This window comes from Lissotriton helveticus, chromosome 1_1 (assembly GCF_964261635.1).
Source record: "Lissotriton helveticus chromosome 1_1, aLisHel1.1, whole genome shotgun sequence".
In the NCBI taxonomy this organism is placed as follows: domain Eukaryota; kingdom Metazoa; phylum Chordata; class Amphibia; order Caudata; family Salamandridae; genus Lissotriton; species Lissotriton helveticus.
In genome coordinates this window covers 864822657-864843219 of record NC_136057.1, presented here as the reverse complement: position 1 = coordinate 864843219, position 20563 = coordinate 864822657, and positions in this window count along the sequence as shown.

Genomic DNA, 20563 nt, shown 5'->3' with positions numbered 1-20563 from the left:
TAGAAAACGTTGTAAAGGTCCTATTTGTGAGACTAAAATTGGTACTGTAGATATGAATGTTACTGCAGACTCTGGGTCACCTATCACGATTTTGGCTGAAAAAACTTTTAATAAATTTTGGTCTCAGAAGCTATTGAAACCTACCACTATCAACCCTAAAGCTTTTGGGGAATTTAATATTATCATGAAAGGGTATTTTGATGATAGTATTTTATTCAAAGGTAGGAATATTTATACCAAAATTTATGTTGCTGTCAATGGAAGAGACATATTAGGTTGGCAGGACGAAGCTAAATTGGTTATTATCTTAAGACCTGGGCATGATGAACCTGTAATACTGGGTGACATGCCAGTTTTATCTATTCAAGAGACTCCTGAGTTGGATGAGTTTTCTAAGAAATTGCATGATAAATTTCCTAATGTCTTTTCTGATAAGATTGGTGTGATTAAGGATTTTGAGCACACCATCAAACTTAAGAGCAATGCTATCCCTGTTAAACAAAAAGTAAGACCTGTACCCTTGTCTGCACAGGAAGATCTAAAAAAGTACTCAAGAATATGTGTGTACAGGGTATTATTGAACATGTAGAATCCTCTGAGTGGGTTTCTGCCAGCGGTCGTCGCACGGAAAAGTTCGGGCGACATACGCCTATGTGCTGATTTGAGGGTCCTGAATAGAAATATCCTAGTTGATTGCCATCCCCTTCTTAGGATATATGAGATGTTAGCCAGAGTGGGTGGTAGTAAATATTTTTCAACAATCGATTTACGCTCAGCATATCATCAGATACCCCTTCATAGAGATTCCCAACACTTAATCACATTCGTTACACCATTTGGAGTGTACAAGTATAAACGCATGCCATTTGGTTGCCATTTGGTTTGGCGTCAGCCGCCAGTGTTTTTCAACGTGTTATGGACAAAATCTTTGGTGATCGTGTTGGTATACAAGCATTCAGGACGATATTTTGGTCCATACTGAGAGCTTGGATCAACACATTGCTTTGTTGGAAGAAGTGTTAGAGAAGCTAGGATCTAATGGCATGACTGTCAATATTGGTAAATGTAATTTTTTAACGCAGGAGGTTAATTATTTAGTTCAATTGGTATCCCTCTGAGCTCCACAAAACAAAAGTAATGCAAAATTTCGCAAATTGTTATGAAGAATAGTTCAACTCAAGTGCAGGATTAATGTCTTTTTTGACGGAAGAAATATTCGTTGAAGAAAGGTGATCCACAAATTCAATGGAACGAAAATCCAATGTCTTTTAATAGAAGATTCTTCAGATATTATATCCACACGGCCACAGCCAACACGTGTTTCGTCAGATGCTGGTTATTGCATCGCTTGACTTCATCAGGGCTGCAACCCAGAAAATAAGACAATATATGTATATGTCAATCAAACATAAGTTATTATATACCCATCACCAAAATCCAAAGGTGTGGGAAAAAGAAGTTCCAAGAGATACTCCCAAGAAACTAGAGAGAATCAATGTAATGACACCAAAATGAAAGTGCATATGTACCTTAGAAACAAGTATGCTGATGTAAACAAAGCATGAAAATGTAGTAAAAGAAAAAGTCCCAACGAACCAAGTAAAAAACTAAGAATAGAAGGCAAATAATTTACCTTGGACAATAACAAGTCCAACGTTTGGACAATAAATCAAAGTAATCCAATTCTGAGACAAGTGTGGAATTACCTGGAATAAAGGTATACTGTCCTGAACATTCATAATCGAAAAAATATATCGAAATCAACCGTCAATTGGTCAATAATACGCCATGACATACATCCTAGATTCCTATTAGTAGAAACAACGCATGTCCGAAACTATTAGTATGTCAACATACTAAAAATATGCTCTCACAAAGGAAGTGAGGTAATAAACTACATGTCTGCCAAGTTCCACTGAACGTTCCTTTTATTAATACCAAATGCTGCATGTATATATACAAATCATATGTAAGGAGTGTAGCCTCACCTCATTTCACACTCTTCTTATACTCTACTCGTTCTGTAATCTTAAAATTCTTGCTAGTTGAAAGTTCATCCGAAATACAGGATACACGAGTACATGTACCTGTAAGAAGGTTACAAGTATGTTTAAATATCAATACCACTAATAAGCAACCCTGTTCCCCTCATTGTCGGCACTCACCTGTCCTGTTCAAAGACGTGCTTTCTCATTCATCTCGTGGCTCTCGCATTGGCGTTGTACCCACGCGCCATCTTTAAATGGTTTTCGTAGGTCCGAATAACGGGCGCCATATTAACCCACCTAATATTTCTGTTTTGAGCAAATAACTCTTACTACTTTGATATATAAAGACTGAAACGAAATTATCAGATTAGAACCGTGACCCATGAATATTGTAGTCATGTAACTTAACTAGATATTAGTATACTATCAATTCATTAATGTTAGCTCCTGTGAATTAGTCATATGCCCCAATTAACTCTTACGTCGTCGCATATCATAATATGTCAATCGTACAATTATATATGTCTTAAAACTCCACCATAAATCAGGCAGTGTTGGGAAACCGTAATAGTCCTCTTCCGGTTTCCATAAGGACTACCAACACACAGTTTCTGATCGTTTCAGTTGCTGTTTCCGAAGTTGTCAAATAAATTTGATGTTATCCTACTTTAATTAATCTTACAAATCTCCTAAAGATAATATACCTGCCGTATTGTCGATTCAAAATAAGTTAACAGGAATTGCTGAAAGTGTATAATATAATTGACCAAATTCAGAGCCACTACGAACCGGCGATCTCAAAACTCGCTGTCTAGTCTCAAACATCATGGCTACGAGAGATATCCTAAGTAGATTTCATGACTAGTATACCTATATCCACAGTTCACCACCTTTGTCACCAATTAACCACTATGCATATCGAAAAAATCGAAATGAAACACCACGGAGAAGGGTGATGCGAGGAAAAATAGAAGTAAAGATCTAAATAGAAAAGGTAGAAAATCTCTACATGTTGTTATAGTAGATACATAATAATTACACACATCTGTCTCGAAGACGTCTACTTGCATTAGCAGTATTACTAAACAAAAATAGTCATATTCATAATTAATAAGAAAACGTCTTTGCTGTATACAGTAGATGATCTACATCCGTTGGTTATAACAGGAACCATAATATAATCGAACCATCCAAGATTGAATTAACATTACACATAAGTCTGAAATACATATTTCACCTAGGGCTATATACCATAGGTGATCAATTTATTCGCCTAAAAAGTACTGTAGCTCAGAATCCAGATTAAGACCATCCTCAACTGCTCTAAGTTTCATGATCCATCTTGCCTCAATCCGTCTTAGTTTCAGTACTTTATTGCCGCCTCTACTGTCCATCGTTACCTGCTCTATCCCATGATACATAAATCTGTGATTATCCCGTTCATGACAGTTTTGGACTAGATGGGCAGCAATTGGGTACCTCGTATCTCCATTTTTAAGAGCACGAAAGTGCTCAATCATTCTGTCTCTCAATCTTCTCACGGTACTACCTACATAAATCTTCTTGCAGGTACACACAATCACATAAACAACATACATCGTATCACATGTGATAAATGACTTGATAATATGTTTGCCTGTATTGTTATATTCAAAGTACTGGATCTTTCTGAATGCCCATCTACAAGAGCTGCATTTACCACAGTAATAAAATCCTGCCCGTCTATCAGTTAACCAATTATCTCTAGAAATAGATCTAGGATAGCTTGGACTAACAATATTTGCCAATGTAATACCTTTCCTGAATGTTAACGATGGTCTATCAGTAAGAAAGTGTGAGATATCTTTATCATGTTTTAAAAGATGCCAGTATTTGCCAATTATAGAATAAAGTTTATGGCTACCCGTGCCATAACTCGTAACCAATCTAATCTTCTGGGATTTGCCATCTCCAATATTAGCTTGTTTAGGTTTCAGAGTATCTTCTCTCTTAATACGCTTAGCTTTACACATGGCATTTGTCACAATTTTCTTGTCATAACCTCTGTTTGTAAATCTGTTGGCAATGTCTATCAGGTTATGTTCAAAATCTGAATCTAGTGAGCAATTCCTACGGGCTCTGAGCATCTCTCCATATGGAATTGCATTAATTTGGCACCTTGGGTGACAACTGTTAGCGTGTAATAGTGCATTACAACTTGTCTCTTTGCGGAACATACGACTACATAATCTCTCCCCTTCTACAAATAGCTCTAAATCCAAGAAAGTAAGTCTTAGTGTACTGTAACAGGTTGTAAAGGACATATTGACATCATTGGTATTCAAAAATTCAAAGAAACTCTGAAGTTCCATAGTAGTCCCCCTCCAACTCAAAAGACAATCGTCAATATATCGTCCCCAATAGCATATGTGATCAATCAATTGTACACCCCTAGGGCCCCAGATCCACTCCGCCTCGAACCCTCCCATAAAGAGATTGGCAAAAGACGGAGCAAATCTGGAGCCCATCGCTGTACCAAGCTTCTGTTTGTACCACTTATTGTCAAATAGAAATATGTTATTCTCCAGTACAATCTTAGTCATTTCCATAATCATTTGGGTATGTTCAAACATTTCTGCCAGTCTGTTATTCAGAAAGCTCTCCATTGCTTTCATCCCCAATACATGATCAATGTTAGAGTATAGTGAGACTACATCTAATGTAGCAAGGATCATATCTGGTTTCCATACAACATCACTCATTAAATTGAGGACATGTTTAGTGTCTTCAATATGTGAAGGGAGTTTCTCCACAAATGGTCTTATGAATACATCAATGAACTGAGAGAGTCTTTCCGTGGGACCACCGATACCCGAAATAATCGGCCTACCCGGTGGTTTCTCTCGATTCTTATGTATCTTGGGTAGGCTGTATAGACAGGGGGCCCTAGGGAACTCCACACGTAAATAGATATACTCATCATATTCTAGCAAACTAGCATCATACCAATGTTTAAGTCTAGAATTAATCATCTCTGTTACACGTGAGAGGGGACTGGTAGACTCCTGTACATAATATTACTCATTTTTCAGTTGGGACAATATCTCATCATTATAGTCATTACGGTCCATTAAAACAATGTTGCCTCCCTTGTCTGCCATTCGTATGATCAATTCTGGATTGGATGATAGAGATTTCAATGCCAACCTCTCTTGACTACTAAGGTTACCAAGTAAAGGAAAAGTTGGAACCCTCATTTCTCCCAAGATTACACGATCAATATCTAGATTGACAGCTTTGTAAAACGCATCAATCATATTACCAGACGATAATTGGGGTGTCCATTTAGATTTAGTTTTCAGTCCACTACTAATAGAAGAACTCTGTTTGATTTTCAAGTCTTCTAATAAGGTACTCATAGTGACAGGATCTTCTTCACTCTCTGTAATTGAGAGAAGGAGTTTGGCGTCATAAACTTCCTGTATAGTAATGTTACTGGGTAATGTTGTAACAGAAGAAACATATTTACGCCCGGCCCCTTGGTTGGAGAAATATTTCTTGAGTTTGAGTAACCTTGCAAATTTGTAGACATCTACCTTAGCAGTGTACCAATCAATACTCATAGTCGGACAGAATCCCAAACCTTTTTTTAATAGCAAAGTCATATTGTCTGACAGTACATATGATGAAAGGTTGATAATCTCTATCTCATTCGTCTCTACTTGGTTCATTTCCAGGACCTTGTTCTCATCCCTACTCTTGTTTTCTCGCTTCCTTTTTCCTCTTGTACCTCTCCTAGTCTTTCCCCTCCTGTATCTCTTGATCTCCCTACTGGTTCTCGATTCCCCATCCTGAACCGACGTACCTCCTGAAAAAAAGAATTATCCAATACCTGACCTGTAGTTAACTCATCCTCATTTTCACTTGTAGCTACACTGCTAGAAGAGGAAGCAACCTCTGAACTAGACGGGGTATTGGTCTTCTTAACAGTACGTTCTTTATCTATCAAGTTATCGAACCTACGTGCAAACGTAAAAATGCGGCCAGTCATGTAATCATGCTCATCCCGCTTGATTTTCCTTGCTTTCCTACGTTTGATGTCTGCCTGTAGGTTCGTCACAATCTCATCCAATATGGTGTAATTTTTAATTGTAGGCTCTGGAAGATTCAATTCCTTGATATCATCCTCACAGGTTTGAATCTCAACAAGCAATTTAGCAATTTTTCTTTCAGCATTTTCTATCACGATCTGTATCAGATTATTGGAACTATTGGTTAATTCTTTCTCCCAACGGTCGAGAAGGTCAGGATCTAAATCTTCATATGTCGGAACAATCTGTGATCTTAAACCACGTGGTATGCGTTTAAGGGTGAGATACTGTTTGAGTGTAGCAGCATCCCACCATTTATTGAGCTCCAATCTCTTTAGTCTCTCTAATTTAATAAATTTAGCACGCAATCCTTCATTTCTGGTTTTCTTGGTTGAAGCTACTGCTGCACTGATAGAAGTACCTGAACTAAGATTCTTGAACAAATCTTGTGCCTCTTGATCCCTATTCATGGTGAAACCACTGGAGCGGCTGCCCGGACCTGAAATAGTACTCTAGAAGGGTTGGCAACCAGGCCGAAGGTCAGGCGCACAGCTGTGGTTGAAACTGTACCAAGGAAATGCTAGTCACAGTGAACTCTAAGAGAGAAAGGGACAGGTTACCATACAGTCCCCGGAGAGCCCTGAATAAAAATCCAGAGATCGTCAAAACTTCAATTGGTATCCCTCTGAGCTCCACAAAACAACAGTAATGCAAACTTTCACAAATTGTTATAAAGAATAGTTCAACTCAAGTGCAGGAGTAATGTCTTTTTTGAGGGAAGAAATATTCGTTGAAGAAAGGTGATCCACAAATTCAATGTAACGAAAATCCAATGTCTTTTAATAGAAGATTCTTCAGATATAATATCCACACGGCCACAGCCAACACGTGTTTCGTCAGATGCTGGTTATTATTGCATCGCTTGACTTCATCAGGGCTGCAACCCAGAAAATAAGACAATATATGTATATGTCAATCAAACATAAGTTATTATATACCCATCACCAAAATCCAAAGGTGTGGGAAAAAGAAGTTCCAAGAGAGACTCCCAAGAAACTAGAGAGAATCAATGTCATGACACCAAAATGAAAGTGCATATGTACCTTAGAAACAAGTATGCTGATGTAAACAAAGCATGAAAATGTAGTAAAAGAAAAAGTCCCAACGAACCAAGTAAAAAACTAAGAATAGAAGGCAAATAATTTACCTTGGACAATAACAAGTCCAACGTTTGGACAATAAATCAAAGTAATCCAATTCTGAGACAAGTGCGGAATTACCTGGAATAAAGGTATACTGTCCTGAACATTCATAATCGAAAAAATATATCGAAATCAACCGTCAATTGTTCAATAATACGCCATGACATACATCCTAGATTCCTATTAGTAGAAACAACGCATGTCCGAAACTATTAGTACGTCAACATACTAAAAATATGCTCTCACAAAGGAAGTGAGGTAATAAACTACATGTCTGCCAAGTTCCACTGAACGTCCCTTTCATTATACCAAATGCTGCATGTATATATACAAATCATATGTAAGAAGTGTAGCCTCACCTCATTTCACACTCTTCTTATACTCTACTCGTTCTGTAATCTTAAAATTCTTGCAAGTTGAAAGTTCATCCGAAATACAGGATACACGAGTACATGTACCTGTAAGAAGGTTACAAGTATGTTTAAATATCAATACCACTAATAAGCAACCCTGTTCCCCTCATTGTCGGCACTCACCTGTCCTGTTCAAAGACGTGCTTTTCATTCATCTCGTGGCTCTCGCATTGGCGTTGTACCCACGCGCCATCTTTAAATGGTTTTCGTAGGTCCGAATAACGGGCGCCATATTAACCCACCTAATATTTCTGTTTTGAGCAAATAACTCTTACTACTTTGATATATAAAGACTGAAACTAAATTATCAGATTAGAACCGTGACCCATGAATATTGTAGTCACGTAAATTAACTAGATATTAGTATACTATCAATTCATTAATGTTAGCTCCTGTGAATTAGTCATATGCCCCAATTAACTCTTACGTCGTCGCATATCATAATATGTCAATCGTACAATTATATATGTCTTAAAACTCCACCATAATTCAGGCAGTGTTGGGAAACCGTAATAGTCCTCTTTCGGTTTCCATAAGGACTACCAACACACAGTTTCTGATCATTTCAGTTGCTGTTTCCTAAGTTGTCAAATAAATTTGATGTTATCCTACTTTAATTAATCTTACAAATTGTGTGCCTGACCTTCGGCCTGGTTGCCAACCCTTCTAGGTTAATTATTTAGGACATAACATCTCTTCAGAGGGGATAAAACCTAAGGTCTCATTGCTTAAAGGGATTAATGATGCTAGTTTTCCCACTGATAAAGATTCCTTGCGTGCTTTTTTAGGCCTAAGCGAATACTACGCTCGCTTTGTTCAAGGCTATGCAGTCATTGTGCAACCACTGAGGAATCTTTTAAAAAAGAATGCAAAATATATTTGGACAGAAGAGTGTCAAAGAGTGTTTGAATCTGTAAAAAAACGTATTGTGACGGCTCCGCAATCAAGCCATTTACGTATGGTGTAAAGTGTATTATTACAGTCGATGCCAGTGCTACAGGGCTAAAAGCTGTTCTTAGTCAGTTTGTTAATGGCAAGGAATCTACAATTGCATTTACCTCTCGCACGTTGAATTCTAGTGAGAAGAATTATAGCACAATAGAACGAGAAGCGTTGGCATGTGCTTGGGCTTCTGAGAAGTTCAGAATGTACATATGGGGGACTAAATATGAATTACATAAGGATCATAAACCCTTGATATACATGTTAGGGGACAGTTGTTCAAATAAGGCTTCATGTAGATTGATTCGTATTTTGTCAAAATTACAGGAATTTAATTTTGAAATTAAGTATATTCCCGGAGGAAAGAAAGTAAGAGCTGAGTGTTTGTCCAGGTTACCATCTGACTCTGATGATTTGAGTGAGTGTACTGGTAAAAATGTTGATGATGTGGAGTATGTTTTTACTGTTCATGATATTAATGAACAGTTCAAAATTTCTGAGTCGGAATGTTTGAATTGTTCCGGAAAAGATGATTGTTTAACTCAGGTGAAGAAGTTCTTGGTTAAGGGTTGGCCACATGATAGAAATATGTCCATGGAATTGAGAAATTTTGCTCAAGTAGCATCTGAGTTATCGGTAGTGAATGATATTGTTATGAGACAGGATTTGTTTATTCCACCTGCTAGTTTAAGGTCTAATATTGTTGCTTTAGCTAATGAAGGCCAATTATGGATTTCTGCCACTGTTAAGAAGATAAGACAAACATACTGGTGGCCAGGGATTGATGGTCAGGTAAAGAGACATGTGGACACTTGTTCTGAATGCTTATGCTCAGACAAGCATTGGAAAACTTCGAATAGTCCTCTAATACCAGTCAATTGGCCTAGTAATGCTTGAGAAAAGATTGGGTTAGATTTCACTGGTCCGGTAAATATAGTTGGGAGTGATAAGAGATTTTTGATTGTAGCTATAGATTACTTTTCTAAATGGATTTACTTTTCATTTGTTAGTGGTGCGGATTCGGCTTCGGCTGTTGCTTTCTTAAAGTTTTTGTTTCAAATAGAAGTAAGGGTTAAAGAAGTGGTCAAGGATAACGGTTCTCATTTTGTTTCTGGAATGTTTGAGGATTTTCTTTTTAAACAAGATGTTAAGCATATAAAAGTACCTTTGTATAGTCCTGCATCCAATGGTCTAGTGGAGAGAGCGAATAGGTTGATAAAAGAGGGAATTCGGACTGCAGTGGCAAATAATTTGAATGTATTTGAATTTTGGCAGTTCAAGATCTGGAATTACAATATAACGCCCCACAGTACCACTGATGTTGCTCCTTTTATTTTATTAAGGGGTAGGAAACCTATTTCATCAATCACTCCATCTTGGTTATTGGGAAAAGTTGGACAGTGTCATAATATTGATTTGAAGAAAGTGAGGGAACGTGTTAAGGAAAAACAAAACAGATAAAAGACAAATTATGACAGGAAAATGCATGTTAAGGAGGGTGTTCTTAGAGTTGGGGATTGGATATTGGTTAAAAAACCAAACAAAGTGAGTAAAGGTCAGTCTAAATTTTCTGAACCTGTAAAAGTTTTGAAAATTAACAAAATTGCAGTTTTGTTACAAAATAAAGGGTGGTGGAACAGTAATGTATTGGTAAAGGTATCTACTGAACAAGCTAATATTATTCTACAGAAAGTTAACTCAACTATTCCTTGCCAAAGACAGGATTGGTTTGATCTTGATATGTTAACTGAATCAAATCAAACAGAGCAACAGGAATGTCCGGATCTGAGAGATGTTGGACGTGTTTTTGATAGAGGTGATACACATTGTAGGAATGTGTCAGAAGGTTCAGGGTCTTTACCTGTTTGCTCCAGTGATATTGCTGGTGGAAGTGGAGAAAGTGTTACAAGATGTAGGACACGTTTAAGATCTGCTCCTATTCATTCCAGAGAGTATGTGTATTATTAATGCTTATTTTGTTTATTTATTTATTTTATGTTTTTTTTTCTTTATGAAGCTCTCTTTTTAAAAAAAAAAAAAGGGGTGAGGTGTGTAATATGTAGGTAAGATGTTATTTCACTTTAAGGAATGTTACAAGGAATATTAAGTATGTAGAATTCATAAATGTTCTAGAGTGTTGATGTGCTGGTTAGCTATTTGTATCATTCAAAGGTAAGACTTCATCAAGAAAGTACTGGTTGTGGGTCTTGATATGAATAAATCATAACTAGTACTTCAGAGTCTCTTCTTGGATTTCTTTAATGTAGTTACATTACTACAACTCTACAGCTGAAAAGGGAGTCAGCCCCGCTGATTCTGTAGGCACAATTTAGCGTAGGTATGGCTCTGTCTCCACTATGTTCAGGATTTTAGGCCTGGGCTAGGACCGAGTTCGTCACTGAGCGTCTGCTCCAGCCGCCGTCTTGGCCAAGCAGCGCAAAATTATGTAGTTCTATGCAGTTTAGTCGTGAAAAGTGGCCTACGATTATAATAATCTTCTCATGATCTCAAAACCCTTCATTATGAGGGACCAGCTATATAGGGGGTATTTTCCACACCCCAGAGGTACCGATGCTGGCTGTAAGTGGAGAGAATTCGGTCCATTACAAAGTTGAGCTCAGAGAGTTCACTAAGAAATGAGAAATAACAAGGTGGATTTGTCATTCTGGTCCGACTCTGTGATGTTCCTTGTCCCACACTAAGCACAGAGTCCATATATGTGAACAGCTTGTCTTTATTTCAATTCTAATAGGTAATTTGAGCCAAAGGGCGCCGAGCGTCTAACAACGACTGCTCCGGTCGCCAACTCCGTTTTCCCCTCGTTCGCGCCTTCACTCTGGCGCCTACTGCGCATGCGCGCACTTCGCGCTCCTGTCTATGGCGTGACGCGTCATCGCGTTCACGCTCATAGACTAGAGCGCATCCTACATATCTCCCCCTTTTTAACAATAAACAAAATTAACTATTCAACCTCCTCAATGTTGCACTAGGTGTCCCAATGTTCTCTGACTGGCAGCCAGGGTGCCAACTTATCATTCATGTCCACCCATTTCATAGTCTCTATATCTTGAGGGCACTGTAACTGCCCGGCCACTACGGGTGTGTCTTACCGGCATGCTCTCCTCCGCCTCTCTGTCTCCGCCTGGTCTCGCACCATCTCTCCACTCTCCACTCTGTGTTACTCCAGCCGGAGTGACATCTCTTACTGCGCACCCTGCGCCGGGATTGTCTGTCTCACTGTCCTCTCCTGTTTCCTCGGGCAACCCTTCATCAGCCTGCTCCGGTCGAGGCGTGCTCTCGTGGAAGTCCTTCTGTGCCTCTGTCTCTTCCAGCTTGGGCCATACAACAATCCTGTTTACTCTAGCCATGCGGTCTTGGGACCACACTCTGCCATCGCTGAGGAGGGCTGCTCTACCTCTTACCTCCTTGACTTGTAGGGGCTGACTATATTTGCTGTCGCCTTTCTTTTGAAGGGTAGGGAGTTTAACCCTAACCCACTCTCCTTCCTCCAGCTCTGTTCCTTTCACATTCCGACGTTTGTCATAATTCGCAGCATAGATCTTTTGGGCTTTTTCCAAGTTGTGTTGAACCACCGCAGGGGACCATTTACTAGTAATGGTCTTCTCCCTCCACACAACATTGTCTCGTGTGAACGGATGCCGTCCTCTTAACACTTGAAATGGACTGTACCCCACCGCCGTGGGGGTGATCCTGTAAGACCACAGCATGCTCATTACCTCGATCTCCCAATCCTTTCCCTGCATGATGGCCGCCTGTATGGAGCCCATCAGCACACGGTTGAACCGCTCCACCTGACCGTTGCATGCGGGATGATACACTGCCATGTGTTTGGATTCGATACCATTCCTCCTCATGAACCTAGTCCATTTGTCCGAGACAAACTGCGGGCCATTGTCACTAAGGATGGTTTTGGGGATGCCTTCCCTTAAGAAAACTGAAGTCAGGAATCTCAAAATCGTGTCAGTGTCCATGGATTCTTGAATGTCCACCTCAGGCCATTTTGAGTACTTGTCCATCACTACACACAAGTACTTGTTCACACCTTTGCTATCCAGGACCGGTCCCAGTATGTCGATTGCCACATTCTCCCAAGGTCCCTGTGGCGTGTCGAACTTCCCCATGGCCGGTCGGAGAGGCCTCAGCACTTTGTCAGCGCCCTGGCATTGGCCACACTCCCTCACTTGCCTTTCAATGTGGACATCCATGCCTGGCCACCAATACATCTGCTTGACGCGTGCCTTGGTCTTTACAATACCTAGGTGGCCCTCATGTAGCAGAGTTAGTAATCTGGGTATCAGTGAATCCGGCGGCACAACTCTTTCGCCCCGATAGATAAACACCCCAGAGTCACTCAGGGACAGTTCTTCCCTAATTTCATAGAACCTTCGTACTCCCTCAGTGAGCTTCCTTTTGTCAGGCCAGCCTGATGTTAAGTATCTCTTGATCTCCCCTTTTTCCATGTCCTCATCATAGGCGGCCATCCATTCTTGGGCACTTATCGAACTCTCATAGTCCTCCATGCTTGCCACCATCTCTTCCTTGTCCAGGGCTTCCTCTGGCGCCACTTCCATCGCCGCAGCCCTGCTGAGATAATCGGCTACCCTGTTCTGTGTACCCGGCAAGTATTCAACATCGTAGGTGTAATCGAGCAGCTTCAGAGTCATTTTGGCTATTCTCGGGGTCGCTGTCTCATGCCCCGAGGAAGTCAAGACCTTGATGAGGGGTTTATGGTCCGTTTGCAGTTTGAATCTCGTACCCCAAACGAACTGTCTGAATCTGCCTAAAGCCCAGGTGACTGCCAGCATCTCTTTTTCAATTACGCTGTATCGTTGCTCCGTCGGAGACAGCGCACGGGACGCAAAACAGATCGTCTCAGTGGCCCCATCATCCCTCACTTGAGCCAGGACCGCCCCTAAGCCCTTGTCACTGGCATCTGTGGTTACCACGGTCTGGCCCGATGGAACAAACCCTTGCAACGGAATAGCTTGACTAATGCAGGTTTTGATGGTGTCAAACTCCTCTTGCGCCTCTGCATCCCACTCAAACTTGGTCTTGTCTCTGATGAGTTGTCGCATTCTGTATGTCCGGGTGGCGAAGTGTCTCACGAACTTACTATAATACTCGGCCATTCCCAGGAACGACCTCACCTCCTCCTTGGAGCTGGGTGCCTTCGCCTCCTTTATGGCCGTCACATTTCGTTCTTTGGGTGAAATTCCGCTCGTGCTGATCTCATGCCCCAAGTATGTCACCGAATGGGTCCCTATCTTGCACTTACTCCATTCCGCCGTTAGCCCTTTGTTCTGCAACACTTCCAGCACGCTCCGCAACTTCCTGTCGTGATCACCTTGTGACGAGCCCATCACCAAGATGTCATCCTGAAAGTATTGTACTCCAGGAATGTCCTTGAACAAGCGGTGCATCAGCTTCTGAAAAACAGCCGCTGCTGATGCCAGGCCAAAGGGCATTCTCCGGAACTGGTAGCACCCAAATGGAGTAATGAAAGCGGTGTACTTCCTGCTCGACGGATGCAGCTCTATCTGGTAGTACGCAGACGTGAGATCTATAGTGGAAAAGTGAGTCACACCTTTAGTCTTGGCGAGCATCTCCTCAATTCTGGGAAGGGGAAACTTTTCCACGATGAGACTTTTGTTGAGCTCGCGGAGGTCAACGCAGAGCCGTACCTGCCCATTTGGCTTCTTGACCACGACCAAGGGGGATAGCCACTCTGCACTATCCACCGGCTCTATGACACCTTGCTCTTCTAGCCTCCGGAGTTCCTGTTGTACTGCTCCGCTGGTAGATATGGGAATGTTCCTGACTTTATGCACTACCGGTACTGCACCCTCCTTGAGGACCATTTTGTGAACGAACTTGTCCAGTTTTCCCACTGATCCGTCAAAAACTTTGGGGTATGCTGACTTCCAATCTTCCCCTCTCGTGAGGGGCCACTCGTCTGTTAAGAGAATCTGTTCTTTACCTCCCGGGTTGAGTATGATCCCCAGATCTCCTGCATCTCTCCACCCCAGCACTGAAGGTCCTCTCTCCGCTATGTACAGGGTGCACGTGGCTGACCTCCCTCTGAATTCGAATTCGAAGTCTCGGCACCCCACCAAGGGAATGGCATTTTCCGTGTACGAGATGGGTCTGATGTCCGGCGGCCATAGGTCTGGCCCCACCACAGGCACAAAGTCTTCCTCCCATATGGACCTTTGCACGATGGTCCAAGGAGATCCTGAGTCGACGGCCACGTGTACCTTGACTCCCCCTATCAACATGTCCGTGCGAGGCTTGTCTCTTCGCTTCCCCGTCACCTCAAGTACCTGGTCCTCGATGCACAACACCAAGTCGTCGTTATCCCAATCGTCCTCCTCGCCGACATCGGCTGCGGCCGCATCGACGCACTTGACCGTAGATTTCTTCCCTTTTTTGCGGCAGACTTTCTCAAAATGGCCGACCAGGCCGCAAAATGAGCATCTGGCGCGAAACGCGGGACATCGTTTATCCTGCGCCGAATGTGCCGTGCTGCCACATCTATAACATGCAAACTTGTTGTCTGTACTAGGGCGGCCTGCCTGCTTCCCTGACCATCTCAAGTCCTTCCTCTGATCTCCATACACTCCCTTGGATCTCCCAGGCTGGGGTGCATCTTCTATCTTGTTTACCATTTGCCTCGGTGCGTTCTCACGTTTTGCTGCCTCCGCACCGCGTCGTGACATCTCAGCCTTTTTGACCATCGCCACCACTTCTTTAAGGGACGTCTCACTCTGCGCCCACAGTTTGTCCTGGACCGACCTGCACGTGGTGTGCATAACGATTTGGTCTTTTATATATTCTTCCTGAAGCCCTCCATACTGGCACGTGATGGCCAAGCGTCGGAGCGCTGCCACGTAATCATCAATCGACTCACCAGCCTCCTGCTTCCGCTGCTGGAAATTATACCTGTCTATGGAGACACAAACTGCTGGGCGGTAGTGGCTGTCCAGGTCATCCAGGGCGTTTTTGAAGACATCTGTCTCATTCACTCCCCTCTCCTTGGGCACCAGATTCTTGAACACTCTCACCCCTTCCGGGCCCAGGTTGTGGAGCAATAGTCTCTTCTTCCTTTCCGAGGTGAATTCCCCTTCATTCTCATCTTCGAGTGCCTCAATATAGTTTTGAAAATAATCCTTCCAGTCCTCCCATTTTAACTGCGGTTCGCCCGGTCTAGGCAGGAATGGGACTGGGGCCATCAGAGCAGACGCTTGATTTGCCATTCTGGCTTCACCTCTGGGGTCTACCACCTGGGCACTGTGTTGACTGAGCCCACCGGATGCTCCCGCACTCCCTGCCGTGTTCCCTTGCCCTCTGGGGCTGCCAGGCGTGCTATCCCTTCTAGTCTGTGTGGGGTCGTCGGTTTGCGCCCCTTCCTCTGACTTGGGGTCAATGCCCTTGGCTGCCAGGGTGCTGGCTGTGCTCCCTTTTCCTAGCCCAGCACTGACCTGGTTGTTGAAGCTGGCTCAGGTGGATTCCCGTGGTTGTTTCAGCTGCTGCCACGCCCTCTGCTCGCTTATTCCTGGTTTGTCTGTTGCTGTTGTCCTACTGCTGTAAGTATGGGGCTGTCATGGAGGGTCTGCTCCTGACCACTGAAGTGCCTGGGGTTCGTGGTCCCAGCCTCGTCGCCAATGTGATGTTCCTTGTCCCACACTAAGCACAGAGTCCATATATGTGAACAGCTTGTCTTTATTTCAATTCTAATAGGTAATTTGAGCCAAAGGGCGCCGAGCGTCTAACAACGACTGCTCCGGTCGCCAACTCCGTTTTCCCCTCGTTCGCGCCTTCACTCTGGCGCCTACTGCGCATGCGCGCACTTCGCGCTCCTGTCTATGGCGTGACGCGTCATCGCGTTCACGCTCATAGACTAGAGCGCATCCTACAGACTCTCACAGTAATTCCTAGTACCTTCACTTGGAAATTTCGGATGAATGTAAAACGAGGTGGTCGGCATATAATTCCGATGGCGCCGGTAACTGTTTAAGAAGAGGCCACTCGTAATGAGTACCCATGTAGAAATGTCTCAAAGGTACCTTTGGTTAGGAGACTGGACGGGGCCTCTGACAGTGATATAACTGTATATAACGTTTTTGGGGCGACCATTGCATTGCTTTCTCCTGTTTTACCTGCCCTTTACTCTCTGAATCACACGCCAGTCACACGTGTGTGCACGCAGACTTCCCAGAAAAGGCGGCGCGCTCTTTCCTACTTTGGAAACATAGTGTCCCTGTCATGAAACTGCAGCTGGTGCTAGTCTGGATTTTCAAAGTTGCTGAGCAAATATTTAATAGAAGCAATGAAAGATGATGTTGAATAGACTCAGTGAGTCACTGCAGGCAGGTTTACTGCTTTAGCACAGATCATGCATTAATCAAAAATAAAGTCAAATAAATGAAAAATCTTTGTGTAAACCAATGAACCACCCACCCAATGCAATCAACACCTGTTCTTCTTACACGAAAGAATGTTGTAGGTTGAGATGCATTTTATGGGAAGATATAAAAAGAACAAATGCGACACTGTGCAAAAATAGCACCGCAAGGTTGTTGTCATGGTATTAAATTTCGCAGACCATCGCAAAATATTTACGAAAAGTACTGCGTGGTATTTGAATTATAAGTGGTTTTGGTATTAAACATGGTTATGTAAACTATTATAACACTTCTCCAATGAAAATATGTACATACGAAGAACTTTTAGCTCGTTTGTGTGGTTGATGCTTTTTCCAGATCAATGAAAGATTGATTTTTGGAAATCTGTGCTGAATGGTAAACCACCAACTTTTTAAAATCGGTAACCTGAGACCAAAATTACATGTGACGTTTTGTTTTTAATGGTTGCATCTAGCATGCTTTCTTACACTAATGGAAGGGACAGCGGTATGAAGAGCCAATAGCGCCACCTACCGAGCTCCAAATAAAATGAATTCTTATTTTCCACTAGAATTCTGTAAAGACGGCGGTTTTTTTTGCTGCCCATTGACAGCAAGCATGCCGAAGAATGGCAATAGCTTTGTATTTAGAGCAATTAAAACTAATACCTGGTTGTAAAGCTTCTTAGACTCAATGCCTTCAGCACATCTTGACCATTCAAACAGAGTCTGTCATAACATTCATATTTTTTTTTTTGTTCAGCTTCTGCGCATATTTTATATTGAGCAGTGTGTGATTTGGCGATTTTATGCTGATTGGTTTGTGATTGTAGCGATCATCAACCAGTAACCAAAGATCCAGATGTTGCATTTGAAATCGAGCACATTATAACTCAGAATAAAAGAGAAAGAAATGTAATGCATTAGTTAAAGTGGCAATTTCTGACCTTAATATTCAGCAATCTGGTGCCCAGATTTACTATTGCTTTGGGGTGTTGTTGCACCGTGATGCACTGGTATTTACATTCCATGTGCACGTTTTTTAGTGCAAAAAGTGGTTTGCGCTTCTTTGTGTTGCTTTGTGTCACTTTGTGCCAAGGGTCCATTACTGGGGAGTTACTTGGGTGATCAGCACAAACAGCATAGTTTAGGATGCCTGGTTCAATCTACCAAGATGAGCAAACACAATTTTAGGTTAAAAAAACACATCTTTTAAAACAGGTGTTAACAAGGTAAATGTATTTATTTCACAAAAAGGACCACACATTGCATGTATAGAGACGTGCACAGACCACATCCTATTCATGGGATCCTTGTGAGTTTGTATAGGCATAGGATTTTGCAGTGGAACTGTATGTTCCCAGTACATATCCAATAGGTAGGGTACACTCAACTCTGCATGATGGTGCAGTGCCGTGTGTCGCACAAGGGAGCCTTATTAGACACCGGTGCAGTGGCTGGCAGCAGTAGGAGGCCAATCTTAGGTGATATGGCTTTGCGCTGATTTTTCCACCTTGCACAATGCAACACAGTATATTTGGTTGCTGTGCTCTGTTGAATGAAAACAATTAATCTGACTCCAGTTATCACACTAAAAAGCTGATGCAAAACACAGAAAAAATGCAGTGCAAAGACGAGTGGTAACCGTGCTCTGCGAGGCCCAAGCTGCTCAATCCACCACCCAGTACTGTGAGTTAGACCTAGAGAACCAGAGTTGCTGGATGTCATGACTAGACACAAGGGGATAGTGTGGTGTCCTGCAGTAAGCCAGTACACTGGAAGCCTATACCTCCCCATACCATGATGATTCTCGGTGATACCAGCCTTCGAAATTCCTGAGAGACATGCAAGATTATGCCCAAGGCAGAATTTTGACATTTTGGCGGAAATTCGATGAGGCCATCCGTCAGTACAAAAAGATTGGGGCACTCAGGCAGCAAGAACTGGCCACATCCGAATCAGGATCAGAGAACTAGGGGGCATATTACCAACAACTAGCGATAATTATCGCTAAGTTGGCTTAGCGGGAATATTGCTATCGCCGCCCTTCACCTGTTTTTATCGCTGAGATACCTTGCTATTAGCAAGGTTTATCTCAGGAGCGATAAAAAACAGGCAAAATGCGTGAATATCGCTGTCAATACAGCGATATTCAGGCATTACCGTGACAATGCTCATAGCCATGGTATCCACCTCTCATTGGATAACATGGCTAAGAACTGGTCAGGGCAGGCGTTAGTTTTGGAGATACTCGCGCTTAGCGCAAATATTTCCAAAACTACACCTGTGTTGATCATAGGCGATAGCGATTGATATTTTGGCACGCCCACTTTGCATGTCATTAGCGATAATTATCGCTGACATGCAAAGTGGGCCTCTAAATGCCCGCTATCGCCTACAAGCTGTCGCTAACTGGTGTTAGAGACAGCTTGGTAAGAGGCCGATAAAATTATCGCCGCATTAGCGGGAAAAAGTCCCGCTAAAGCGGCGATAATGGCCCTTGGTAATATGCCCCTATATTCATCCGACCTGGAGGACCACCACAGTGCAGAAAGACAGGACATGCTCTCTTTGATGGCTCTGGATGAGTATCCTTTTTTTACAGAGGAATCAAATAACCCAAGGAAGAACACCACGAGGAAGAGGAGGAAACAGAGGAAGAGGAAAACATCAAGAAGACTCAACAGAGAAAGAACCATTGCCACATGGGTGAACAACGAGGCAATCCAAGAAGAAGTAATGGGTGAGAAGGCCCGAACTATCATTAACCTCTTCCCTCACATCTTGATTAACAACGAGCAATCTGTCTTAGGACTGGATTTATCATTTTGTCCCACAGCGGGGGGAAATAAAGGGTCTGACGACACTTGTGCAATTGGGAGGGTTTGCTACTGAATGGGGTAATGAGAGAGCAATGTTGAAGTCTTTGGACTTAGAACTAGACAGCAACATCACCAACCCTTTCAAACCCAAATCTACCGGAAAAACCAACACCCCACACAACATGATTGACACCTTTCATGATGTTGTGATCAGGGATCTGATCAAAATCTGGTAAAAGACGAGGAATACTTTTGCATCCAATATGAACAACAGTCAGTGGGAAACACTTAAAAAACTACAAGAAGATCAGAACATCATCCCCAAGCCCTCGGATAAGGGAAGGAATGTGGGCCTCTGGGATGTGAATAAATATAATCAGGAGGCCTTTAGATAACTAGATGTTAGTGGGGATTATGAGAGGACTACCTTTCAGAGTTACAAACAAAGTATCGAGATATATCTAACCTTGCTCCCTTGATGGAGGGATGTTGGACTACTGTCCATGGAGGAATTTATTTTCCTCAGTGTCAAACATCTGGAAGTTCACTGCTTTTATATGTTACCCAAAGTCCACAAGACAAAGAAAATCCTCCGGGCAGACATGTCGTATCAGCCTCCGATAGTCTGTTGGAACACACTTCCATGTATTTGGATTTTGTTCTATTTCCCTATGTTCTGGCTCTCCCCTCTTACTGCAGGGACA